The following is a 25,596-nucleotide window of genomic DNA, read 5'->3' on the forward strand; positions in this document are numbered from 1 at the left end:
CCCCAAAAATATATTCCAGGGAGCTTAAAGAAAATTTTTGGCTAAAAATGCTTATAATGAGCCAAATATAATTAAGGTAGCTTGACACTAGTAGGGACTATGACAAAAAAACTTACTTTCTATAATTGCAAAACTCTATTTATTTATTTTTTTATTATTTTTGTTTTGCAGAAACATTGGGAAACATGCCTCTTAAGAAAAAAACATTGAGACTATTATGACTGCATTAATTTTTTTTTCTTAATCATTGTGAAGACAGTATAATCTAATTTAAACATGATAGAAAACAGGTTGTATTAATATATTTACATCTGTAAGGATTGCATATGTGGCTTTAACTTTTTGAAATATCATCTGAGTAGTGATAAAACCATTTCTCTCCATTTATTCTTGATGTTTTATCTTAGATATTCTAAAATATTAATATATTTCAGACACCCTTTTCCCCGACATGCTTTGGCAGATATTATTTTTTCCCACTGAACCAATAAAGAGCAAATTAAAGGCACAGTATTTTAATATCAGTTTCCTTTGATTGAGAGAGTAATTAAAAATATTGACTCACTATTGTAAGCCTCCACTAAAGTATTTATGCAAGTAACTAATATGATTTTACACACTCAGGATTTATCACAAAGACTGCCATTCCATAGTCCCTTTACCCCACTAGCCACAGCCCCTAACCTACTGAGCTGCCTGCAAAATGGAAGAAGATTATACTCATATTGTGTCTCTGCTCTTTAAAACAGCCATATACTATGAATAAATATATGTCTATTAAGATAAACATTCATACAGTAATAAAAAAAAAGCTTTGTTACTCTTTGTTTAATGTCAGATGTTTGTTTTTTCTGCAGAAAATAATCTATATTTTATCCTTGGGCTCTTAGCTAATAAAGCTCTAGCTATGTTGGCATGGTCTTCTGGTCTTCTCAACTCAGACATGGCATGCATTGAATTCTACCCACCCATTGCACAGCCCTCAAACATACACAGTCACTGAAGGACTCAGTCTATTTACTTTTTAATGTTCCAGTTGACTGAGTCACAATGATCACTATTAATAATCTATCTACACTAATAAAAGACAAAGACGCTAATTGACCATACCTTTGCTATGCCCCAAGCCATGCCCACCAGCCAATCAGAGTGACTATATGCAAATTAACCTAACCAAGACGGCGGCCAGCAGTCACGAAGCTGGAGCAAGCAGGAGGCTTGGTTGCCTGGGCGATGGAGGAAGCCAAGGTTCCCGCAGGCCCTGGCCAGCTGTTGCCTCCACTCATGGCAACAAAGTTTCAATTATAGAAGATAAATAAATCCCAGATACCTGCTTCCAGCCAGCCTCCACTGGGAGCTTGGGTGGCTGGGGGCCATGGTCAGCCTGCAAACAGCCATCATCCACTCACCCATTCTGGCCACACCCTCATGGGGTGAGGGTCCCTTCTGGGGGGCTGTGGTCAACCTGCAAACAGCCATCAGCCACTCACCCAGGCTGGCCAGGAACCCCAGCAGGACCTCTCACCCTGAAGGGGCTGTGGCCAACCAGCAAACGGCCCTCAGCACCTCACCCAGGATGGCCAGGCACCCCAGTGGGGACCCCCACACTGAAGGGGCTGTGGCCAGCATGCAAACAGCCATCAACCACTCACTCAGGCTGGCCACACCTTCATGGGGTGAGAGTCCCCACTGGGGGGCTTGGCCAGCCTGAAAATAGCCATCAGCTCCTCACCCAGGCTGGCCAGACACCCCAGCGGGGACCCCCACCCTAAAGGGGTTGTGGCCAGCTTGAAAACAGCCATCAGCCACTCACTCAGGCTGGCCAGGAACCCCAGCAGGACCTCTCACCCTGAAGGGGCTGTGGCCAACCAGCAAACGGCCCTCAGCACCTCACCCAGGATGGCCAGGCACCCCAGTGGGGACCCCCACACTGAAGGGGCTGTGGCCAGCATGCAAACAGCCATCAACCACTCACTCAGGCTGGCCACACCTTCATGGGGTGAGAGTCCCCACTGGGGGGCTTGGCCAGCCTGAAAATAGCCATCAGCTCCTCACCCAGGCTGGCCAGACACCCCAGCGGGGACCCCCACCCTAAAGGGGTTGTGGCCAGCTTGAAAACAGCCATCAGCCACTCACTCAGGCTGGCCCCACCCTCATGGGGTGAGGGTCCCCACTGGGGGGCTTAGCCAGCCTGCAAACAGCCGTCAGCCCCTCATCCAGGCTGGCCAGGCACTCCTATATAATAAAAGGGCAATATGAAAATTGACCCTAACAGCAGAACGACTGGGAATGACTGGTCACTATGACACACACTCACCACCAGGGGGCAGATGCTCGATGCAGGAGCTACCCTCTGGTGGTCAGTGTGCTCCCACAGGTGGAGCTCTGCTCAGCCACAAGCCAGGCTGCCGCTGCCAGTACAGCGGTGGTGGTGGGAGCCGCTCCTGCCTCCTTAGCAGCGCTAAGGATGTCCGACTGCAGCTCATACCTGCTCCCCGCTGGCAAGTGGACATCCCCAGAGAGCTCCCGGGCTGCCAGAGGGATGTCTGACTGCTAGCTTAGGCCCAATCTCCCATGGAGCGGGCCTAAGCCAGCAGGTGGTCATTCCCCGAGGGGTCCCTGACTGTGAGAGGGCACAGGCCAGGCTGAGGGACCCCCTGAGTGCACACATTTTTGTGCACTGGGCCTCTCGTATATATATATAAAGCTAAGTGACCGTCTGACCATCTGACTGGTAGCTATGACATGCAATAACCACCAGGGGGAAGATGCTCTGACTGGTCACTATCATGCACATTGACCACCAGGGGACAGACACCCAACACAGGAGCTGCTGATATGCAGTGAGTTGGCAGCAGCGGTTCTCGGGTGACGCACCCCAGAACCAGAGAGGAGGGAACCCCATTCTTGGGTGCATCACCCAAGAAACTCTTGCAATATGGGACTCATCGGGGGGATGGTAGAGAGCTGGTATTGGCCTGATCCCTGCAGGCCAGACCACGGGGCCCCACATGCCAACGGGACTCTGCTCATTCCACAGATGCCCTTGCAGCCCTGACATTGCCCCAGGTACAGCCAGCGAGTGAGGGACTGCAGAAGGTTGGCTCCAGGGTGTGTCTGGCCCATCTTTCCCAGTTCTGCTCCACTGGCCACATTCTAATTAATTTCTTTTCAATGTATACAAATCCATGCACCGGGGCACTAGTTCAAATATAACTGACCTCAACTCTTCTTCTCCCCAACAAACATTTTGGATACAAAGATTGAGACCAGTATCCTTTCTTTCATCTTCTCCCTTATTTAAGGAGGTGGCCCCATCCTTGGCAGAGTGGAAGAGTGAAACATTGCCTTCCATATCGTACCTCACAGTGGCATGGACACTGTCCAGTGAATCCCTAACAACCACTCCCACCTTGCACACACAAGAGCAGAAGTTTCCTCCCCTGCCATCTGCTGACTGCTTCAGAAACCATGTGTGAGAAGAAGCTGTCTTCTGTGCAGTAGCACAAAGCAGGGTGGAGTAGATTAACACTAAATTGCAATTGAATCACAGTCTACAAAAATTGGCTGGGAGATGCAGTTTGAACCTAAATAGGTTTGAGTACCTTCCAAAATAGAAGGTTTAAATAAGAGCTGAAGTTTCAAAATATAATTCTCAATACATCTAAGATACGGGCCGAAATTTTCAGACAAAACTCAGCAATATCTCAAGTTAAATGAGAAACAATAATTAACAGGCATCCACATTGCAATAAGACAGATGTTGGAATGACCAGACAATGATTTTAAAGCAGCTATAATAAAAATTATCTAATGAGCAATTATAAACCTTTTAAAAACTAAAAAAATGAAAATCTTAACAAGTAAATAGACAATATGAGGAAGTGTCAAATTAAAATTTTAAAACTGAAAAAATAACAATAACCCAAATTAAAAAATCTCACAGGCTGAGATTGCTAGCAAAATAAAAATGATAGAAGAATGGCTCAGTGAACTTGAAGGTAGACCACTAAAATTATTTTATTAGAGCAGAAAGAAAATAGTTTGAAAAAGTTTTAAGGACTTATGGCACAATAATAGAAGACCTAATATTTGGCGCATTAGAATTTCAGAAGGAAGAGAGAAAAAATGTAGAGGTGAAACTGTATTTGAAGAAATAATGGCTGAAAACTTCTCAATGTACCAAAAAGATCATAAACTTATTAATTTAAAAAACTAAGCAAGTAAATAAATGCAATGATCTTACTAATTTCATGTTCATGCATAACATAATCTAACAGCTAAAACCTAACATAAAAATATTGAAAGCAACCACAGAGAAATGATTCATTGCCTTTCAGTAAATTTGAACATTTCAAGTGACAGCTGGCTTCTCATCAGACACTCCTGGGTCCATAGGAAAGTGACAACATTTTCAAGTGCTGAAAGAAAAAAAAAGAAGAATTATTAACCCAGAACATTATGTTTAGCAAAAATAAAGGTGAAATGAAAATATGCTTACATATAGGAAAACAAAAAGAATTTTTCACCAGCAGAGCTACTTTATATGACTAGCTAAGCAAAGTTCTTCAGATAGAAAAGTCATAACATAACAGAACATGGAGCATGAAGAATGAACAACAGAAAGGGTTTAAGACTTTGATTTTCCTCTTTTTAAAAAAATTATGCTTGACAGTTAAGAACTGTAAATCACAAAATTGTGTGATGTGATTCTCAAGGCAGGTAAATAACTAAATCACGGGAGTAATTAAGTGACTTAATGTTATAGTACTGGTACATTCCAATTGAAGTAGAAAATATTCAAACTTTCAGGTCCTTTCAGTCTGTTGCCATTATCTTTTTTTGCGAAAGGCTCATTTTTTAAAAATCACAGTTTCTTTAACTCCACATTGGTCAGTAGTTTTATAGTCTATAACTGGTTCTACAGTTTATTTTTATGGGAGGATATCTATAAAGCCCCCATTGTTTTATTTTCCTTTACATGCATGCTATTTCTATAGGAAGTAAGCAAACATTATTTGGTGATTTATAAATATGAAAGAATGAGTTATTTTGATAAGCTTTAAGCAAAAACCATTTTTAAACATTTTCATTATTGCTTCTAAAATTCTTTAAAATCATCTTTTTTCTACAATAGTATAATAGTTTAAATTCAATACTTCTAAAATTGAGAATCACAACTTTAGAGATTTAAATGAAAAACATATTCTAACTTCTTACGTTTTATAAATAGAAGTAAAAAAAAGTATGGTCAACTAATGTGTATGTTCGTCTCTCCTTAAAAGTTTGCTTTCTACATATCTGCATACTTCTCTTAGATAGAAATTACCAGGAAAGAAGTTACAAATTTCATTGTGTGAGCTAAGGAAGGCTCATTGTTCTAGTAGGACAATTTCATAGCACTTGTCAGCAAATTATACAATTCAATAATGATTTGATTATCACAATAGTGGAAAAGGCACCCAAAGACTTTGGTTAAAATTAGAATGTCTGGATGACCATAAAAAAGCATTTATATATTAGAAATATCTCTGTGGACAAAGATGTTATTGCTAAAGAAAAATTAACTATAGTTCATGCCCTACAGAAGCAAATTGATTTGGCTTGAAATTAGAAAAGAAACAGAAATGTAATGCTGAGCACAGTTTTGAGCAAACAAGCCTTTAAAATTGTGTAAGTGTAATAATTTTCTATAGTTGTCATGCCCAATCGAATCTTGAATTCGGTTTAATTTGATAGGTGTGAGGATTCACACTGGAAAGGCAATTACCAGCCACCAACTGTCTGTTTCACTTTCTGGAAAAGAGAAACCTTACATATTATGTAAACCCGATCATAGAGCAGTTTCCTAATAAATGCACAGTGGACACAGAAAAAAAAGCATAACTGAATCAATAAATACATTACTAAAAATCCTGAAGACTTCAATTCAATGAAGCAGAACTCTAAAACCCTCAGAATGCAGACCATAGTATACAAGCTCTTTTAGGAAAGCAGACCAATAAAAGGAAAAAGGAATACACATAATCAATTCTCATGAAACAACAGCAAAAATCATGTGAAATTAACCAGTTTAGAAATGTGAGGTTAGCTTGACAAATAAGAAATTTAGTTAAACTTAATTGATAAGCATTCCATTAAAATATTTCACTAAATAAAAAGTAATACATATTCGTTGTAGACAATACATTTGAATTTGTTAGTCTTTTTAGGCATTTGTGCCCATTCAGAGTATACAATTGGATTATGTATGATGATCACATCTCTAACAGTTAAATGTTAATATTTAATATTTTATATATTGCAAATATGATGTTTAATCATCACAGAATAAAATTTGACCTAAAATTTCCTTGTTGAGCCTCTGTGATATTTAAAACTGACATTTCCATAAAATTTCTGTGAATATCTTTCATATAAGTGTCTCTGAAGTTTTACAAAGTGTCCACACCCACGTCACCACTACCCAGATAAGGAAATAGAATACTACCAGTATCATAAAAACCATAGCACACTTCCTCTTTACATCCTTCATCCTTCTTTGCCAAAAGTTAGCACTATTAATAGTTTTGCCATCATAGAATAATTTTGTCTGTTTTTATATTTCTTTAAATGAAAGTAATTTGTGTCTAGAGCCTTTGGTTCAATATTACATAATGAGATTAAGCCATATGGTTGTCTATAGCAATACATTTGTTCTTACTGCTTGTATAGTTTTACATATATAATATACAACTCCCTATTTGCCTTACCCTCTTGCCCCTGACAACCTCCATTCTACTTTCCACTTCCATAAGTTTGACTCTATCAGATAGCTCCTATGAATGGAATCATGTAGCATTTGTCCTTCTGTGACTGGTTTATTTCTCTGAGCATAATTTCCTCAAGGTTCATCCATGTTGTAGCATATGATAATATTTTTAAATTTTTGATGGGTAAATAATATTCTGTTGTGTGTATATGCCACACTTTCCTTATCTACTAATGAACATTTAGGTTATTTTCACCTCTTGCTTGTAAAAACTGAATATTCTATGGCATATTACATTTTGACTACCACTTCTTTTTCCATTAACTATTTATTCAACCTTTCATAACATCATCACTTTCTCATGAATTTTTCTTTTCATTTTCTACATAATCTTTCATTCTTACTAAAGCTTTTGTACTTTCCCTCTTCTTTTTCTAATCTACCCTCTCTCATGAGGTAATTTTATACCCATGCATGAATTCAACCTTTATGTATTAGAGTTTTCCTAATTTCTATATCTTCATCATAGCCATTACCTAAGTTGTGGACAGGTACATCTAATTTCTTAGTAGCTGTCTTTGAGAGAGTTCAACATTCTAAATTTTCGCTCTCCACCTATATCCTAAGCCATATCATAGAAGCATTTTCAGCCACAGGACAAACACTTAACTATTCTTAGAGCTATCAGGAGCCTCAACTCCCTCAAATATATTTTTGGGCCCTGACTGGTTTGGCTCAGTGGATAGAGCATCGGCCTGAGGAGTGAAAGGTCCCAGGTTCGATTCTGGCCAAGGGCATGTACCTTGGTTGCGGGCACATCCCCAGTAGGAGGTGTGCAAGAGGCAGCTGATTGATGTTTCTCTCTCATTGATGTTTCTAACTCTCTATCCCTCTCCCTTTCTCTCTGTAAAAAATCAATAAAATATATTTTAAAAAAATAAAATATATATTTTTGGAAACTCTAAATGCCATTACTGATTATCTAAAGTCAATATTGAGCGAACCCCCAATTCACATGGAGGTAATGAATTATCACTGTCTTCTCTCGCCTAGAAATAATTCCTAGAGGCAGCCAACTTGAGGTTCTTACATAATACATATCAGTTTCCTTATTAATGCCATCATCATTGTAATGTAGGTGATTCTCTTGCCACTAATACTTTTGGAGAGTGAATCATTGATCAGCTGCCTCCTGCATACTCCACACTGGGAATCGAGCCTGCAACCTGGATATGTGCCGTGACTGGAATTGAGCCCTGACCTCCTGGTTCATGGGTCCCAGCTCAACCACTGGGCAACACCGGCCAGGCAAGACAAAAAAATCTTTAAGACTCTAGAAGAACTAGGCAATACCATAAACAAATGGACATACTTTACATTTAAAGAACACTCTACACCAGTGGTGGCGAACCTATGACACGTGTGTCAGAGGTGACACGCGAACTCATTTTTTGGCTTGATTTTTCTTTGTTAAATGGCATTTAAATATATAAAATAAATATCAAAAATATAAGTCTTTGTTTTACTATGGTTGCAAATATCAAAAAATTTCTATATGTGACACGGCACCAGAGTTAAGTTAGGGTTTTTCAAAATGCAGACACGCCGAGCTCAAAAGGTTCGCCATCACTGCTACACAATGACAGTAGAATACACATTACTTTCAACTTCACATGAATCATTCATCAAGATAGGTCATCTCTTGTGTCATAAAAGAATTCGTAACAGATGTAAAGCAATTGAAATCATAAAAGTACAATCTATGATCAAATTAACTTTAAAATAACTGAAAAATCCCTAAATACTTGGAAATTAAGCACTATAATTTTAAAATCTTCTATGGGTCAAATAAAAAATTCCAAAGAAATTAGAAAATAATTTTAATTGAAAAAAATTAAAATACAAATATCAAAATTTGCAGGATGCTTCCTGGGTGGCCATAGCATCCCGAGAGGAGAAATGTAAAGGCCTGGGGCCACTAATGAAACTCAGGAAAATGCTGAAGGGATTTTCCTGCTTCACAGCTCCTCCTTGGGTAGGGTTGGCCAAGGAGGCTTTCCCTGAGGAAGCACTGCAGCTCAATTTTTCCTATGGCCTAATTTTGCTTTCTTCCTTCCCTACTCTTTATTTCCACAGGTGCCTGTCTTAAGAACATTCCCTAATAAGCCTCTTGCTCACTAATTTCTATCTCAAAGTCTGCTTCCTGGGGAGCCCATCCTGGCTAAATTGCCATTAACAAAATAAAGACTTAAAGCATTTCCAAATCAGCTTCTGAGATGCAATCTCAGGTCGTTAATTCGCAACACCTCTTTAGTGAGGATGCACTGCCTACCATAAATGTGAGCTTCCCTGCTCCTTCCCAGAATGGTTCCATTAGTGGATTTGGTGAAGCTCATTTTCTGATGTAAGTTAAAGGTGCAATTTTTAGAGTTAATGCCTTCAGAAGGTGAATTCTAGGATGCTGCAAATTGTTGAATATATCTCTACCTTTTATACTAGCAAACAAGGAAGACAAGCTGTATTGGCCCCTTTTAACTACCGTGTTGCTAACAACACAGTGATTAGTGAAAACTGAGAACAGATAATGTCAATGATGGGAAAAACGTTTCAAGAACATCCGATGCCCGGGGGCATGCAATTTTTCTTTTGTGTCTTTTCTTTGTCTTTTCTATTTTAAGTCTTAACCATGCAGACAGGGAAAAAAAAAAAATACATGATAAGCCTAAATTCATTTTAAATGATGGGTTAACTTAGATATTTATGGTTACTGTATTCAATTAAATTGAGGATTGAAATGTGCATTCGAAATGGGAAGGCTGCTTGGGAGAAAAAGCAGAGGTTATAATTTTTATTTCAGCTATCTTTTGACATTTTTATTGGCTATACCAACCGAATGGCTTTACAAGTAAAACTAAACAAATAAAAGTGAATGGGGATATAGGGAGAAATGCTTAAGTGGGTCTGTCAAAGATAAAATGACACAGTATTATAAATATTTTTCATGTTCTGTAAATATGTGGCATTAATCAAAAGCCGTTTAAGCCTTGAAAGGAGCAGAAACATAATAAAATTGAATGGGACTATTTCAGTTTTACCTGTTTTCTGAGAATGCTTAATGTTTTGTTTTTTTCCAGATGTGAATTTTTAACTTTTAAGTTCACATTTGCAGATTTCCTTTTAAATTTGTCATGAAAAATTTGTGTCACCAACACACATGAAAAAAGTATTGAGATTTCTGTTCTGACTGAAACAATTTACACTGAAAGCTTCCTGGTAAATCATTTCTCTCATAATATACATAAGTGGAAATTCTCTACAATTTAGAGACTGAGGTTAAATTATGTCTCTGAAGGATATAAGCAACAATTTTAGAAAGCTAACGCTGTTATAAAATGTACAGGCAGACTAGATCATCAAAGCTTCAGTTTTGTGGTCTGATTTGTTAGGGGGGTGTGTGTGTGTGTGTGTGTGTGTGTGTGTGTGTGTGTTTTAAAGTTTAATGGGATATGTCCACTCAAAATCAAAAAGGTAAACTCTGAGAGAAACTAGCTGAGATTTCTTGAGACAAAATGGCCTTATTTGAAGATTGTTATTAAGCTGACCAGGTTGTGATATTTCTATTTAATTTTATTTTTGTAATGCGTGAAGTTTCAGGATATATGTCAGGAAAAGTTGTCTGCTGTAATAACTCCTACCAGGCCAACATTATTAGCTAATGCAGAACCAACAGGTCTGCGGACTTCAGGCATGGATGACTGATAAAATGGAAAATATCCCATTTAATATGCTTGCACATGTTATTTTCAAACACAGGCTCTTTATTTATTAGAACTTAGTTCAGTTTTGTATTCTAGCAGCCAATTGATTTTCAAATGCAGGTGTTTCGCTTCTCTCTCCAAAGCAAAGATGTAAGGAAATCAAAAAGGCTTTCAGGATAGGATTTCTCAACATACGGGTTCTATAGCACACCTGTACCAACTCTGTGTAGTTAGCTAAAGATTCAGATCATTGGACTGTGCTTAGGCCTCCTGAATAAGTAGCTCTGGGGCTGTGGCTTTGAAAAGTGCATTTCCCAGGGATTACCTTGTTAAGAATGAACTACCGCTAATATTATGTCCTAACGAGCCTGGTGTAAATGACAGTGGGTGTAGAGGGGAGTTATGGACTCTACCATAGGCTGTGGTTTCTAAATGTCAAGTTGTGGCCTCCAAATGCACTGGGAACTGTGGATGGGCTGAGAGTATTGGGTACGATGTCTGAGAGCCCAATCGTCGCTGATGTCACTTTAAGGTGCAGGTTAACATGCCCTATAAGAAGCTACAATAAGAAGCTACAATAATAGCTCAAATACATAAATGGATGCTTTTTAAGCCTGTCTGTAACCATCAGAAATTTTCAATTCATCTGGCTTATGGTTACTATTCAATATGTCTTGCACTGAATGAACTGAATTCATTCTAATCTCTGCTGGTCACTGACGCACTTCACAAGATAGTTATTCACATCTCTGAACGTCATTTTCCTTATCTTTGGAATGAGATTGATAATAACTTCCCACAGAAGTTTTTCTGAGGTGACATATGATCATATACGAGAGCTCTCTCTGGAAATGAACATCAATAATTGTAAGAGTGAAGGATTAGAACTGTGTATGTATGTGGCTTCTACTTTTTACAGGTGAAGATATTAATATTTTATAAATACAAAGGAGTGCCAAATTTCTTGCTGACATAGTTGTAATCAATAAAGTTGGTAATCTTGATTGGGGAAATATATTATTTTTATAGGAATTAATCTCTTTTTTAAATCTAGCCTGTGAATACTAAATATTTTAACCGCTTCTTTTGTTATTAACAAAGCACATAGGCTATGAAATAGTAAAATATCCTTGTCCATTGAATTCTGCTTTGTATTTGTATGTTGGTTGTTCACTCAAATACTGTCAAATTCTAACCTCTTGCCTGAGCTCAAAATTTACAGATATAATTGAATTCTCACTAGGGTGTATTAAGTAAATACAAAACTTATGATATATATATATATATATATATATATATGTATATATATATATATATATATATATATTAAAATGTATAAATAATTTAAAATATTTTAATTTCTAGTGCTCCTCTCTCATACACAAATACCTTTTCTCCTCATTCTTCCTATTTGCTGAGTAGTATTCTACTGCATGGATCTAATAGTTTGTTTTTCCACTTACCAGATGAAGGACTTCGTGTGGCTTCTAGTTTTTCAGCAATTATGGGGAAAATACTAAGAATTTGCATAGACATTTTTGTGTGAAAATTAGTTATCTTTCATAAAAGAACACACATAATAGTGCTGAAACACTCTGCTGTGGCACTATCTAAATTTCGACCAGGTGCATTTATTAAAATTTTAGTCAAAAAATTTATAAGTGGCCAAAACATGGCCTTTGAAGTCTTCATCTTCCTCTGGAATCTTTTCCCATTTCTTCTCTCCTTCTCACATTTCACCCTTCTACCAGCTCTCTACATGTTGAAAAGACCCTCATAGCGGTTCTGCACTCTATTGGGAAACATACTCTCTGCACCTTCCTTTTGACCTGGCTCATTCTCGCACACCTTTCACCTCTTGGCTTAGACATTACTACTGGCAGGTAACTTCTCCTTCTTGACTGGCCAGGCCAGGTTTAAGTCGTTGGTCACATACTCTCATCACTGCTTCAGCATTTGCTTTGCAGCTGTGAGGAATTATTCAGAGCACTTTCTGTTATAAGTTGGAAAACCCAACTCAAAAATAAAAAAAAAAGATAATTTAGTGTCCCCTATAATAGAAAAGTCCTGGTTTGGGGCCTGTTTCAAGTATGGCCGCATTCAGAAACAAGTTTCCAGTATGACTCCACCTTCTGTGCTGTTGCCTTCATGCTCAGATTTCACATGGCAGTCTTCAGGAGTTCTGGGTTCCCATCCTCTCAAGTTCAAGCCTAGTGATAATAAAGGACGCTTTTCTTCACTCACTCACTCACTCGCTCACAGTATAAGTCTCATCATGACTCATTGACTGTAAACTTGCTCACCTCAAAATTAAGGGGAGGTAGTGGGAGGGGAATGCTGTGGGAAGAGTCACCTGAAAGTGGCATTTAAGGCAGTTCTAGCAAAGAGCTGGGGAACTTGCAAGCAAAGCAGGTAAATGGACAGAAATTCATTATTACATTTGGGCAGGCGGGTCCTTCTATAGCTCCTCCAAGGAGAGTAACAGTAGGCTTAGAACCAAAATATTTAAAGAATCCACACACTAAGGTAGAAAGTCTTCAGTAATTGTAGCACTAAAATGACAAGAAACAAACAATCAAAACCAACACAGAAACTATGAAAACCATGAAGGCTTTATATCCTAGCATGTCTTTTGAAGAATGGGTCAACAATACTAAAAAAGGAGAGGCAAGCTGAATCCTAGAACAAGGCTCTTACATACTTGAAGTCTGGAACACTGAGATAAAAACCTTTTTATTGAAAACTAAAAGCAAAATTTACCTTACATAGCATATTAATTCTGATTTAACTTAATAAACTTAATGCATTTTAGTTATTTGTTCTCTTGTAGGCAACTAATAGCAAATAATATTTCCAGAAAAAAATGAAGGAGCCCAATAATTGAAAATTTGAGAAAGCAGTTTATAGATACCACTAAATGCAGGCTTGAGAGGGATAAGGATTCTCAGAAAAGCTTACCCTGTTAAACCTTTATGTGCATTCTTAAAGTCAAACTCGGTGACTGAAATTAATGGAGTCCAACAGCCTGCTTTATGCAAATACTCTGTGCTTAAGGACTACACAGTCTCTCCTAGCCCCAGCACCAGCAGGGCCTGACCAGCGGGCAGTACCAGGGACAGCAGCAGTAACACCCAAGGTCAGTGTGGTTGCAGGAGGGGAGACGACCAGCAGACCTGTTACAGAGACCTTAGAAGGTCCAGGAGCCCTTTGTCTGAGCCTGGCTGAGTAAAGACAATATCAGTGAAAAGAATGGAGGCCAGAGACTCTCCCAGCACTGGCTGAAGCCCTTTAGAAAAAGAAAGGAAAAAGAGACTTCCACCAAAAGGCCTTCCCAGTCTGGTAGGAAGTGGGAGGACAAGTCAATCCTCAGATCCCATGGAACCACTCAAGGAGATCAAAAGAGGAAGGCCATGGCTCCTCCCCAAGTAATACAATTGTCCCTGCATCTCCCCAAAGTGGTCTATATTATCCCTCAAATTAAGGAGGAGCTGATCTAGAACTAGTTCGCGGGGAGGAGCATAATCCAGATATCTGTTCCCCCAGCCTCCCCCATTCTGCAGCCCTCCCTGTCTAGGAGGAATGTTCTAGCCATTCATGGAACTTGTGATCATTGACTAGAATGGACTGCTAATGTTATGATCCACCCACCCCTTTCAAGATGGGGAAACTTAACTTTTCTGAAGTGGGTCAATTCTTTCATTTTTTGAAACAAATAAATGCTTGCTATACCCCTTTTAAAAAATAAAGAATTTGCTAATTGGACTGATATACCCTCAAAGGGAAATTCCAGTCTGGCTCTCCCTTTCTAAGTTGAAGTGGGCATGTGATCCTTAGTATATGCTTAGATTATTTGAACAAGAAAATCAAGATGCCCAAAGAGTTTGGTGTGTTTGGAGCTAACACGGTGCATTAAATGTCTAATATGTTGAGCTTACCAGTGTGTGAGAAGTGAGTATACCTGAAGTATCACATATCACAATATGTGTCCAGAGATTTCAGTGGGTGTGAAATGGTCCATTTGTCTAGAGTACTCACTTTTTTTCAAAATACTGTTTGTCTGGCACAACTGTGTGTTTGAGAGGATACAACTGTCTCGGCTACTAGTATGTAGAGAGTAGGACATTTTGTTTGGGTGCATTTTGGTATTTGCCATACTATTGAATTTACCACCCTTCCCACATCCTAACAAGTTTAAATCCTGGCCTGTTTTTTCCAGCTGGTAACTTGACCCAAGGAAAACATGGTGGTGGGTGTTGTTAGGATGCAATTTCCCAGTGTTGCAGCATGATCCCTGACACACATGTTCAAGCCATCAGAAGCATCCCAGCTGGACAAAATCACTACCTGTCATAACTATAGCCTACCTGCCACAATTCTGAATCACACACTTGGTATTCCCATAAGGGAAGACAGCTGTGAATTCTGCCCTTGAGGCTCTCACATTCTGTACTCTCAACCTCTCATTACACCTCTATCCAAGACTGAAGGCTTCTAAACAGCTGTCATTCCAATAGCTCCCTCCTGCCTTTGCATCTACAAACAGTGAGGGCTTGTGTGATGCTGACAAGGGGGCTTACCCAGAAGGCATATAGACATCAGCATTAGATAATATGGGCCTGGGCTTTCCCATTCAAAGTCTGTCCAACCTTGAAAGCAAGATTTAACCTCTCTGGACTGTAGGATAACAATAATAATAATAATACCTAACCAACAAGTATTATTAACAATAATAATAATAATCCCTAACCAGCAAGGTGTTGTAAAGATTCAATTCATTTCAAGTTCAATTCAATTAGTTGCAATGCACACTTCCAATATAGTAAAAAGAAAGATAGCTATTATCTTAGTCATATTTCCTTAAGTTTCAGCTGTGTGTGATTTTCATGTAATCCATAGAAGCTTTATTTTGCTCTTGATTAGAGTCTAGGAAGTTGCAGTAGGCAGAATTCTGAGATGACCCCCAAGATTCTTGCCTCTGGAATGAACATGCCTTGAATAGTTTTAAATAATTCACAAAATTTTATGTAATTATGTATAATAAATTTATTAAATAATATTGTATAATTATTTTAGTCTGGGTGAGCATGACTTGAATAATACTCTTTTCTGGTGTGTGAGTGGGATCTTTGATATGATGGGATTTTACTTTTATGATTTTGTAACCATGTATGGCAAAAGAGATTTTGCAGATGTAAGCTCCCTATGAGCTGACTGATTTAAGCAAAAGGAAGACTATTCTGGATGGGCATGAGAATCAACTAACCAGATGAATTCTTCAAAATAACTTTTCAGAAGTCTAAGAGATTTGAAGTCAGAGAGACATTCTACTGTCCAAACTGCTCTGCTTTGGAGAGAGCCACAGGGCAGGGAGTGTCAGGCCACCTTGAGATGCTGAATGCCTCAGTCCTGCCAATACAAGGAACTAAATTCAGCCCAAAATTAAGCTTAAAATAAATCCTGCCGAAACCGGTTTGGCTCAGTGGATAGAGCGTCGGCCTGCGGACTGAGGGGTCTAGGGTTCGATTCCTGTCAAGGGCATGTACGTGGGTTGCGGGCACATCCCCAGTGGGAGATGTGCAGGAGGCGGCTGACCGATGTTTCTCTCCCATCGATGTTTCTAACTCTCTCTCTCCCTTCCTCTCTGTAAAAAATCAATAAAATATATATATATATTTTTTAAAAAAACAAATAAATAAATCCTGAGACATAGATGAGATTGCAGCCCTAGCCAATCCCCTGATTTCATCCTGATGAGACTCAGAACAGAGGATCCAGCTAATCGATACCCAGATACTTGACCCATGAAACTGTGAACTTACGATAAGTACTAAGCCACTAAGTTTGGGGTAATATGTTATGCAACAATAGAAAATGAATACAAGAGATTATATAAAACCATGCTGACCTAAATTTTATCTATGCCTATCCAAATAATACCCAAATGTATTGATTTTAATTGGAGAAGGAAGTAAAAAAGAGCAATTTTCCATATATAACAAGGCCTAATATTGATTGTATTTCCTGAAATAATTATTAAGATTCAATTAGCCACTGCAACGTTTTTAAGTTGCTCTTTCAAAAGTAGAAATTGCTTTGTTATGCAAGGTCAGCATCAAAAGATAGCTCCTATGAATGCCCAGGGTCAAATATATGTTAAGAACTGATTTGCAGCTGTTATGAAGCAGGGAATTTACAAAGCATTTAGCCATTTTGCTGCCGCTTCATTGTTTAGGACATCATGGGAAAAAGGATATAAAATGGGAGTATTTTCATTCTGTTTATGATCCTCTTCTTATTTGGAAGAGAGAAGTCTTCAGTGTGTCGGTTCTTATAGTTAAATCTTAGAGGCTTTACCGAAAGTCGAAGAGCAATAAAAGCAGATGGTAGTTTTACTTGAGAAATGTTTGTCTTAGCTCCACTTCTCAGGTTGTGTAGACATATATGGATGCAGAATAACCGATGGCAGTAGAGTTGCCTCACTCCATTTAATTGGTGGCACTCCTAGGGAAAAAGATGACTGTGTACACAATCAGCATCATGATTTTCACCCATTTATTTAATTTCCCACTCTGGTCAAGTTTTTATTTAAATGTCAAAGAAATCTTGCCAAAGCCGGTTTGGCTCAGCGGATAGAGCGTCGGCCTGCGGACTGAAAGGTCCCAGGTTCGATTCCGGTCAAGGGCATGTACCTGGGTTGCGGGCACTTCCCCAGTGGGGGATGTGCAGGAGGCAGCTGATTGATGTTTCTCTCTCATCGATGTTTCTAACTCTCTCTCTCTCCCTTCCTCTCTGTAAAAAAATCAATAAAATATATTTAAAAAAAAAAAAAAAAAATAAATGTCAAAGAAATCTAAATCATTAGGAAATATTTGTATCACCTCTTTAGGACAATAAAAGTTAGCATCCACAGGAGAGAAAACTTGAAAAAAAATAGGGTATAATAGCAGAGGAACAATTTCCAGATGGAGGGAAATGTTGATTGAATCTTTAAAAAAATATTGTTTTAAGTATTACATATGACCCCTTTTTTCATCTATTAAACCCTTCTAACCCCCATCTCCATCAGCTCCAGGCCTGTACCACCCTATTATCTGTGCCCATGGGTTATGCATATATGCATACAAGGTCTTTGGTAAATCTCTTCCCACCAACCTAACCACTGCCTTCCCTCTGAGATTTGACAGTCACTCATATGTGGAATGTAATGAACAGAAATACACTGATGAATAAAATAGATCCAGAGACATAGAAATATGGAGCAGACTACTGAATCTTGCTTTGTGAAAAATAAACAGTACAGGGTTTATGTAGGTAGAATTTCCAAATATTCTTATCATCAGTGAATCTAGGACCACAGAGATGATCACATAGGCTAGTCAGCCTGGGGCAAATCTCAATGCTGGAAATAATTTTAAGAAATAAAATGAAAGTCTGATTGTGGGAATCCAGCCTTGCACTTGCTTTTGGCAGATTTTTTTTTTTTTTCAAAATAAAGTGTCTACTCCATTATACAATTCAAAAGAGGGCAATGGTGCTGGCTGCAGAGACATGGAATCAGGGATACATTTAGGCTATCCCAACAAACAGAAAAGTGAAGGTTTTGTTGTTGTTAATCCTCTCACAAGGATATTTTCCCATTTAATTTTAGAGAGAGTGGAAAGGAGTGGGAGAGACAGAAACATCAATGTGAGAGAGACACATCAATTGGTTGCCCCTCCCGCCCAACATGCACCAGAGGTTCATGCCCTTGACCAAACCTGGGACCCTTCAGTCTGCGGGCCAGTGCTCTATCTACTGAGCCAAACTGGCCAGGGCAGAAAAAATGAAGCTTTTAAGTAGCAGAGTAGCAAAGTTTCTGGCCACAAAACCACTTATTAAAACAAACAATAATACATAAAAATATGAACAAATGTATCCCTCAAATCTAGTAAGAGAATGATTGAAGATAACCACTTAAGATTTATTCTCAGAATGCACACATTTTAACAAAACGTGAGTTCCCAACACAATTTAGTTCACCAGTGTCCAGACTAGTAAAATGGAGTTACCCACCCACGCCAGCTGTTATGTCTGATTTCAAATCTTCACCTCCAAAATAAAGCAGAAGTTGCAGAAAAATCTAACTGCCCACATTATCAGTTCTCTAAATTGTCTTACTTGGCATGGTACTGAGTACACAATTAAAAAAATTTATTTGGGGTGTTAATGTGAAAAAAAAATTGTATTGGTAAAATTGTTGCGGTTCTCTTAGAAAGATAAACATTATATTTGATTTGGAGTCTTTAACAAGACTGTTCTATGGAAAGTTTTGGTCTGTACCATCCTGGCCTCTGGAAAATCTCTCGGGGAGGAGCTGGCATCTTCCAGATGGTCCCTGGGCAGCATGACCAGTATCATCTCTGATTTAAAACAGACTGTGGAATCTCAGAGGGAAGGTGGAGGTGGGTGGGTGAGAGGGAAGAGATCAACCAAAGAACTTGTATGCCTATATGCATAACCCATGGACACAGACAATCGGACTGTGAAGGCCTGGGTTGGGGGCTGCGAGAGGACTAGAGGGGGTCAATGGGGGAAATAGGGGACATATGTAATACTTTTTACAATAAAGGTTTAATTAAAAAGTAAAACTACATGGTTGCAAAATTCTGAACACTGTCCTGAAAGGAGGTCAACAGGGACATGATTAATGCCAGAGGCAATCAGCAAATGTCCACTAAAAAGAACTAAATTTGAGTTCCTCTTCAACTTGGTTTGCTGAAAATCTAGAATATATTTTCTTTGCCATGGTAATATTGACCAAAAATCATCAATCGTATTTTATAAGAAAGAGCATTTAAATTACATAAAAGTCATACTTAAAAAAGAGCAAAGAAAATGAATTGAATATTTCATTAACTCAAGAATTTAAAAGTAAATAACATACTAAATCAACTAAGGAAACTAATAGGAAGGCAAAATTATAGTGAGACCAAACTTAGATAATAATTTTTTTAAATATTTCTATTTATTTTAGAGAGGAAGGGAGAGGGATAGAGAGATAGAAACATCAATGATGAGAGAATCATTGGTAGGCTGCCTCCTGCATGCTCCCCATTGGGGATCAAGCCCGCAACCCAGGCATGTGCCCTTGGCCAGAATCGAACCTGGGACCCTTCAGTCTGCAGGCCAACGCTCTATCCACTGAGCCAAACTGTCCAGGGCTTAGATAATAATTTTAATAAAAATAAAACACAATGCCAAAATGTACTCAGATATCAATATTAACTAATATACTAAAATTGAATAAAATACCACAATTGACTCAAACACTGCTATTGATTTAAAATTATTTAAATAGTCATATATATATATATATATATATATATATATATATATATATTTTTTTTTTTTTAATTATCAATTGGAAAACAAATAGAGATAGCCAACACAGTTCTGCAGGTAGGATCATTAAAACCTTCAAGTAGTAGATCATTTCAAAACATTTCCTTTTGAAAGAGGAAACAATGCAATTACAGATGTAAAATCCTACAATGAAACAAACTTCCCAAAATCTAGTGTCACAGTACCAAAAATTATTTACATTCGGTATGTAAACATGAATATTGCTTTCAGATAGTGCTTGCGGGGAGATCTCCATTTTCTCTTTTTTACATTGTGATTGGAAATTTTTTGAGTTATTAGTATTAACAAGGTGTCCTCTGCTGGACCCTGCTCTGGGGTGCCCACTCTAGGCTCCTCCTACACTGGGAAAAGACATAATAATATCTGGCTTGTTGAGAGCATGTATTTCTGGGAGCCGCTCCTGGAATACTTAATCCTGGCCATTTACTTCTAGACCAGTGGTCGGCAAACTGTGGCTCGCGAGCCACAAGCGGCTCTTTGGCCCCTTGAGTGTGGCTCTCCCAAGAATTACCATGTGTGGGCGCACACATACAGTGCTATTGAAACTTCGTGGCCCATGCACAGAAGTCGGTTTTCGGAAAGAAGATAGACAAAACAAGTATACAAGGTGAGTGTGGATGGGAGAGTTGGAAGGGGTTGACCTCAGCAAACGTACCTCAATTGGATTGAGGATGTTTTTAGCAAAGGCCAGCTTGGGAGTACCCTAATTAAGTTAATAATAATGTACCTACCTATATAGTTTAAGTTTAAAAAATTTGGCTCTCAAAAGAAATTTCAATCGTTGTACCATTGATATTTGGCCCTGTTGACTAATGAGTTTGCCGACCACTGTTCTAGACTCAAAGTCCTTACACCTCACACACACACACCCTTCTTTTTAACCCCATGCTTTAGCTGGTCCACTGGTATTCTCAACATTTTTTTCTGGTCACATGGACAATGCTAGGCCCCTTTCTCACAACTCCCAGCACATAGGAATCCACGCTGCTGTCTGGCTCACCTGTCTAGTTGCCTTTCACTGATGCTGCTCAAGGCACCCTGTAATCTGAAAAAAATAAAACTACGTGGTTGCAAATAAAAATTAAACAAAACTACACGGAAACTCCACAGACTGTCACTTTGAGGAAAGTGACAATCTCTGGAGCCTCCAGCAAAGGCCAGAAAGTGTACCAATAGTTCTTAACGCTCTCAGGTTTTCCAAATAGCTAATTATTTCTGCCCCTGTCCCTGTGTTTATCCTTCTGAGCAACTTTGGAAATAAAACTCGTGTGTGTCCCCCTAGATCTACCTAAGTCTCCCTTCTGCTCCCACAGTGGAGTGGAGCCAAAAGTCTTAAAGCTTTCCCCAAATCCTACTGGTCAGAGGAGGACCCTCCTCCCCACTTATGTGATGATATTCTATATTTAGGGTAGCCAGAGCTGCATTATTTTATGCTGAAAGATGGATTTCAAAATAAATCCCCCTTTTTCTGGACTACTCTCTGCTTTCATAAATATGGTCTTGCTAAGGAGGTCATACAAGTCAGCTTTAAGACACAAAGCAGATCAACTGTCCCCTTTCTTCTGGGAAATCAGCGAAGATCTGAGGACACACAGATTTTCTGTGAAGTTTAACTGATAAAAAGCAGGCCAAGTCTTCATCACCATGGCCCCATATAGCGATCATCCTGTGCATGTTGGCTGCTATAATTATTGTGGGAATTTTCCCAGACATCAAGGGGAACATTCCCCATCATTTGTTAAAAAGATCAATTTCTCTGTTCAGAAAATGCCTTTAAACATTATTCTGGATCTTGGCTTTCTCAGAAAGTTTTTGTGCAATCTTTTCTCTCTGAATTTCCCTTTCTCTTCTCTATAAAATCTCTCTGGATTCCAATGAATTCCTGTGCATATTTCTGCTGCACACTCCCCCTGGCTCCTCTCCCTACCTCCGCAAATGCATCCCTACCAATTCCTGTGCTCAGTTCCCCTGCATACCCCCTCTGTATAGTCTCACGTCTATTCTGCCTGCATACTTTTCCTCTTTATAAGCATTCTAGAAGCAGTTAAATCCTTCTGTATACTGTGGGATGATCCTCCCCCCACACCCCGTCTTCACTCAGTTCTAACTTCATCTGTAAGAGTTAAACCTTTTGTCTAATAAGTGCTTCTAATTCTTTAGCTCCTTTTGTATTCCCATTGTGCTTTCCGCCACCATTTTTTTTTTTTTTTTGGCTTAAAATATCTCATGGTTCCTCGATCTGCTTTTTCTATGGTTTCTGTTAGCAGTATGATTCCCACACATAAAGGATTCTGAATGACAGATTTTTTTCTACTATTTTATTGCCTTTGAATTTGAAATTCTTCTTCTTAGATATCACAAAAACTGGGAGGTGAGTATTCCGAAGTCAATCTTCATATGTGGCCCCTGAGTCTTTTTTTTAAAACATTTAAAATAATCCCAATCTGTTTCCTTTTAAAAGCCATTGCTTCCTAACGGCATAAACCATGGAAAAGGAAAATAAGAGTTTCTTTAAGGAGATTCAGGTAATCCAAATGAGTAATTCCTGTCAAATTAGCCTACTCACCACTCTTCAGTTACCTTTAAAACAGAACTGAATATCACCATCAAGAGAAAGTGACCAATATAATATAAGACTTTCTTCATTCAAAGAATGAACACTCACCACGACCAGTCGTTTTGCTACAGGACATGGCCTTCAATGGGCTCCTAGCTTGGAAATAGCCGTGCTCCCTCCCGGTATGTGGCAGTGCGTACATGAGGTGGGTGAATCCACTGGGAAAACAAAGCACATTGTCCTTCAGCACAAATTTGTCCTGTGCTAAGTCATTTAAAACACACTTATAAAAATCATAAAATGAACCACAATATTATAGGTTCAATAAAAAAGGGCCCCATTACTTCAAGAAAAAAGAACGGAATGGATTTTTCCCTTTCCTTTGGGAGTCATTGGCCTTCACTCTAGGACCACTCAGAAGTTTATGTTCTTTTGTCCACCCTCTTGTTAAAGTGTTAAATATACTCAGTCAAGAATTTTTAGGAGTCAATAAAATTAAGAATATTAATATTAATAAGCAAAAAACCTTAATATTCAAAAGATTTAGAATATACTCTATAAGCCAGAGAAAATTGAAACCTTCTATTTTCTCTACTATTTTTTCAGTCCTTTCCCCTTATTTCTTTAAGTAGAATATTGCTTTAAAGGCCATATATTTCTAAGTGAATTTACATAATTCTCTTTAATACTAACTAATAACTTGAGGATATTGCCATTTAGTGCTAGCCGATTGTTTCCTCTTGGTCTCCTACAGCTGTCAGGTGCAATAGATTATAGATTACCACTCAGAAATGTTGTTTTCCTTTGCATTATGTAAAATCTAGTTATTTTAGAATTTTGAAAGGATACATGGTGGATTTGGCATTTTGAAGGATAAGAAAATGTTCCAAGAAGGTAATATCAAAGACCTTCCCTGCTGTTCTGTAGGTTGTCATGATGACCTTACAACAGGCTCTAAACATGGAAGAATGGATCATACTTCCCATCTCTCTTCCCTAAGAGAAGTATGTCAGGCAGTGCCCGACTTCCTTTTCATGGTTGTTGTGAGATCAGTGGAATCCTTCTAAAATCTCAGGCTCAGTTACCCTCAGGGTTCTCTTAGCCTGTGCAGGACCCCAAGGCTCCTGACTAACATGGCTGAGAGTGGGAAATGGATCCAGTTGCTGTTTATAAATTGCTGTAATGTGGCAGGTTTTGTACAACTGGAATAAAATTTGACCGATAAAAATAAACCCACTGATATTAGTAACATTAAAGGTAGCTGTGGCTATGGCTTAATAGGTGTATGTGGTATCTGGTCCCAGACATTTGGACGTCATTTTATTAGACAGCAAATAGCTTCAGCTGCCCTGGCTGGTGTTCTCAGTGGTTAGACAATTGACCCTTCCATGGAAAGGTCTTGGGACAATTTCTGCTCAAGGGCTCATACCTGGGTTGCAGATTCCATCCTCAACCCTCAGGGTGCATAAGGAAGACAACCAATGTGTCTCTTTCATCTCTCTCTCTCTCTCTCTCTCTCTCTCTCTCTCTCTCTCTCTCCCTTCCCCCCTCCCTCCCTTCCCCCCTCCCTCCATTCCCCCCTCCCTCCCTTCCACTCTTCTAAGAATCAATGAAAAAAATATCCTCAGATGAGGATAAAAAAAAATAGCTTCAGCTAATGAAGTTGGTGGTGGTAGACAGGATTTAAGAAATGTACGTCAAATTTATAAGTCAAAAATTTATAACTCGGTATCCTCTGACATTTTTATGTAGGTTTTGGATGCAAATATGAGTAACTATCTTGGCCTAGGGAAACAGCAGAAGACTTAAGAAGGTGTCCTAGGATAAAGAATACGCTTGGGTTCTGTCCATGGTTCCTGGCACAGAGCTTCACAAGTCCTAGGAATTTCCTGAGTGAAGAGTTTCTTTGTTATGCCAACGAGGTGACTCAGGCTGGGCTCTTGGATAGTTTCTGGATGCCCACTGGTCACCAGAAAGAGCAACATGTGATTAGAGGGTTCGGACTTTCAACAGCCAGACTTTTGGGGAAAGAAGGGGCTGGAGATTGATCTCAATCTTTTAATCCATTATGCTTTCATAATGAAACCGCAATAAAAACTCTGGATACTAAATTTAGCAGAGCTTCCTTGTTGATGAACACATTCACCTGTTTGGAAAATATAGCTGTGCCAGGAAGGTGACATGCCCTAACTCCACAAAGACCTGGCACAGGAGTTCTGTGTTCAAAACTTTCTCAGACCCCACCTTATGTTATCCTTTATGAAAAATAAAGTAATCTTAAGTATAGCACATTTAGTAAATTCTGTGAGTGGTTCTCATGAATTATCCAAACTGTGGGGATTGTTAGAACACTGAAATTTGGAGCTAGTCAGTCAGACACTAATTCTGAAAAGGTTGTTAGCATCAACATTATATTTTACTACCCCATTTGATGTTACACCAGTTGGGAGGGAAACAGAATAGAAGAGAAGGGGTCCTGATACTCTAATTTAATTGTCTTTTGTGTGAAGATTCATGGAGATAACGTCTTGGAATATAAATAGATTTTTTGACCTTTATTTTCTGAGAAAGCCACTTCCCAGTATAGTTAAGAGGGACTTTTTGAAAGTCTTTCTCAGTGCGAGGTGAGGGCAATTTGGTGTCTTAACGTTTTTCTGAAAGCTGACAAATAAAGGCTGCTGTGAAGGAAGTTGTGTTGTTGGGATGGAACTTGAAAGGGATCACTTGAGAGTAGAAATAAAGCCTGAGGGATTAAATAAGACCTTTGCTCAGAGATCAGTCAGACACAGAGTGACTTTGAACAGGAAGCAACATTTTTAAAGGAGCACTCCAGCTGCTGTGTTGAGAGTAAGAAAAAAAAAAGCTGGGGGGGGGGGAGAGAGAAGAAATGGCAAGTTTGAACATAGGTAACCAGTGAAGAGGCTGTTGCCATAATCTGGGTGAGTGATGATGTAGCAGAAACTAAAGTTTCTAGGAAAATAGGAAAGGGTCATATGTAGTTCAAAAAGTTTTAAATGAAATTGTTCATATGCTGAAACCAACTATTCACTCTCCAAATTGCTATAATAACACACACAATCAAATTTCCACCTTCTTTTAAAAAACCGTGCGATCCCATTTGTTAAATG

The sequence above is a fragment of the Myotis nattereri genome (genome assembly GCF_964212035.1).
Source record: "Myotis nattereri genome assembly, chromosome: 10".
NCBI classification, from domain to species: domain Eukaryota; kingdom Metazoa; phylum Chordata; class Mammalia; order Chiroptera; family Vespertilionidae; genus Myotis; species Myotis nattereri.